Source organism: Populus euphratica, unplaced genomic scaffold (genome assembly GCF_000495115.2).
Source record: "Populus euphratica unplaced genomic scaffold, PopEup_1.0 scaffold932.1, whole genome shotgun sequence".
Taxonomy (NCBI): Eukaryota; Viridiplantae; Streptophyta; class Magnoliopsida; order Malpighiales; family Salicaceae; genus Populus; species Populus euphratica.
The window spans coordinates 21156-24596 of record NW_011500795.1 but is presented as its reverse complement, the minus strand read 5'-3'; positions in this window follow the sequence as shown (position 1 = coordinate 24596).

The window sequence follows — 3441 nt, the reverse complement described above, 5'->3', positions numbered from 1 at the left end:
TGTCCTTTCGCAGTACAGTGACTTATGTTTTTTAAATTATTTTTTAATAAAAAATATTAAATTTATGTTTATTTATTCATTTTTTTAATATATTAATATGAAAAATAAAAAAAACTTCAATAAATTATTTTAATATCTTTTGAATTAAAAATATTTTTTAGAAAAATATAAACACTACATTATCATACACTAAACATGTACCTGTGGCTACAAAAATAATTTAACGGTTGTTTAGGGTTGTGATATAAATTATATTTTGTAATTTTTAAGTTTTTTTATTTAAATTATTTTTAAAAAAATAATAAAAATAAATTTTAAAAAATAAATATTACCACCTCTAAATTATTATTAACTAGAAAGTTATAATTAATTAAATGTAGCTCCTTATTTGGCAACTGTTGGTGACCTTTTATGCTTTGAAAAAATAAATCCCATAATGACTCTTTGTTATGCTTTTAAAAATGAGAAGATTTGGGATCACATGATTTCTCACCCAGCCAGAGCGAATATTATCTCATTATTTTGTGTAATATACAATTATTATTTAATTGGGCTTCTCTAAAATATAAAATAATTAAAAGTACAACCTTGAGTATGTACTTTTAATTATTTTGGGTAACATACAATTATTAATAAATTTTCAATAAAAAAATTAGAATTAAAATAATTGCATGAATCCGGATTTATATTTCATAAATTCACTGGCGCTTATGGAACGTATAATTAATAAAAGGGAAATTTTGCTTGGAATTTTTCTTTGCACCTTCACATTATTTTTCCTTTTTCTTGTTTTGAATACTGCCATCACCTATTAAAATTTATTTTTAATATATTATATTAAATTAATTTTACAAAACTAAAAATTTAATTTTGAGAAAAAATTAGTTTTTTAAAAAACTAATTTTGAAATGAAAAAAAAAAAACTCGCTTTTGTACCCAACCAATGTGCATGCACGGGATCTTGGTGCATGCACGGCATCTCGGAGAACAAAATTCAAAAGCATGAAAATCTTTCTTCGAGTGGGACCAACTGCAAGTTGCTGGGGAATTTAATTTCCAATTAATAATGTGTACGGATGGATGTGACATGCCTTTCAGTTTTCTGCCCATCTTCGAAGGTTCTAGGCTCCGGATGAATGCCATTTTCACATTTATTATCTTACAATCATGCGCCTAGGAGAAAATCTTTTGCTATGATCATGTTGGTTTGTCTGGTATGAATATTCGGTTTCTTCCCTTTGTTGTACAACTTGTGTCCTGGAGGGTATCCCACCAATTTGTAACACTTTTCGGCCAAGTGACCACTCATATTACAATGGTTGCAAACAGGAGGTTTTGCATTTCCAGCTTTGAAACAATCTTCTAAAGAATGTCCTTAGATCTTGCAATGGGGGCAATAGGGTCTGTTGAAAGTCTTGAAGTTTGTGGATGTGTATCTGGTGAAAAGAGCCATTGAATCAGGGGTAGATGTGCAAAGTAACATCTGATGTTGTTTTTCCTGTTGTTGAATAAGAGAGAAAACCTTGCTGACTTGTGGTATTGGATCCATCATCATGATTTGATCTCGTATGTTGGAGTATGTTTCATTCAATCCCATGAGGAATGGAATTACATAATCTTGTTGGTACAGATTAGTCAGGACCCTCATTTGTCCACAAGAACATTCGGGCATGGGACAGTGCAATGCTAACTCATCCCAAATTGATTTTAGCTTTCCGTAATAGATATTGACTAAATCATTTCCTTGTGTTAAGTTTGTTAGAGCTCCTTTTAATTGAAAAATCCGTGGTCCGTTTTGTTGAGTAAATCTCTCACAACGTTCCCTCCAGATTTCATATGCATTATCTACAAGGATGAAGGAGGATTTCACTGAGGGACTTACAAAGTTATGAATCCAGGAGACAATCATATCATTGCATCTTTCCCAAGCATCCAGAAGAGGATCGTTGGGATCTGATGGTTTTGTTATGCTGCCATCAACAAAACCCAGCTTGTTCTTGGCTCTAAGGGCTCTTTTCATGGCTCTTGCCTAAGTAACATAGTTTTCTGTGGTTAGTAGATCGGTCACCAGACTGAGAATCGATGTATCACCGTTGTCAAGTCGATATGGATTATTTTGATTTGATAGGTTGTGGAAGCGTGATGTTGAATGCATAGTTGAGGTTGGTGTTTGTTGGTTTTCTGTTTCCATAGTTATCTAGAGAACCATAAGCTCTAATACCATGTGAGAAATGATAAAAGTTGCAAAAATAAGAAAATTAGAAAACGAGATAGCTTGATTGTTCTACTGAAGAGCACTGCTCATTCAAGGATATATTTATTCTCCTGTTATTTAATCTTACAAGATGAACGCAGTCATATATATATACACCTCAAGGCTGTTATCCCACGAGAAATGAATGATTTATTGTTCATGTTGCACCAGCTATACGTTAAGTTAGAAAGGACTAATAGAAAAGTAAAAAAAAAAATAACAAAAAGGAAAAGAATAATAGACTAACAATTAAAACTAAAAGAAAACCATCATCCTTTTTCTTCTAATGACTTCTTATTATTGTCATTCTTCAACATCTTTTACTCAATAATTTTACAATTTAAGTCCAATCCGGGCCATCAATACATTTTCACTCTTTGTTTTTCTCACTAAAAAACTTGCTAGTCAAAGAATGATCTTTTTATTTTTATTACTAAAAAACTTGCTAGTAAAAAAAAACTAATTATCACTAAAAAACTTGCTAGTCAAGAAAACTCAAACTTCGCGTTAAGTCGAATCCAGCCCCCACTGCTTCTGCGCCACAGCTGGCATCCCGCTTTCTCACAATTTCTTCTTATCTCTTGTACAAACCTCATTAGCATCGAAATCTTTGCTTCGCAATCTGGACGTAGAAACTATAAAACGCCAAAACCAAAGACCCCGTAGTACATGCGGTCTATCAACCAAAATTATTTGATCAAGCTAATGGATCCGTTAGTTAGATCGATTTTAATATAATTTTAATATAATTTGCTACATATAAAATATAAATAAATGAATAAATTTAGAAAGTGTTCGCAAGTTACAATTTTTTTTTTTTGCTCACCGTTCTAACACACGTTCCAATCTTCAATGACAATCCAAATTAGTTAGAAGGTTGGGCTATCGAGTTTTCGGCTGAACCGATACGTCCAATCCAGAGCTCGTAACATTACTCGAAAGGGATGTATTCTAGAGGGGCAAAACGCACAGAAAGCAAACTTCGGTTGGGATGGGGGGGCTGCTAGATTCATCTCTTCTTCATGAGATCTTTGACCTGTTTAAGCTCGTCTGTGGAACATATGGGACTCCAGGCTGCTATTGGAGCAGATTTTGTGGTTATTTCAGAAACCGTTCGTTGCTATTGGAGCTTTATGAAGTAAATATCAAGAATTTTGTGCACAGTGAAATCACATCAATGAAAAGTT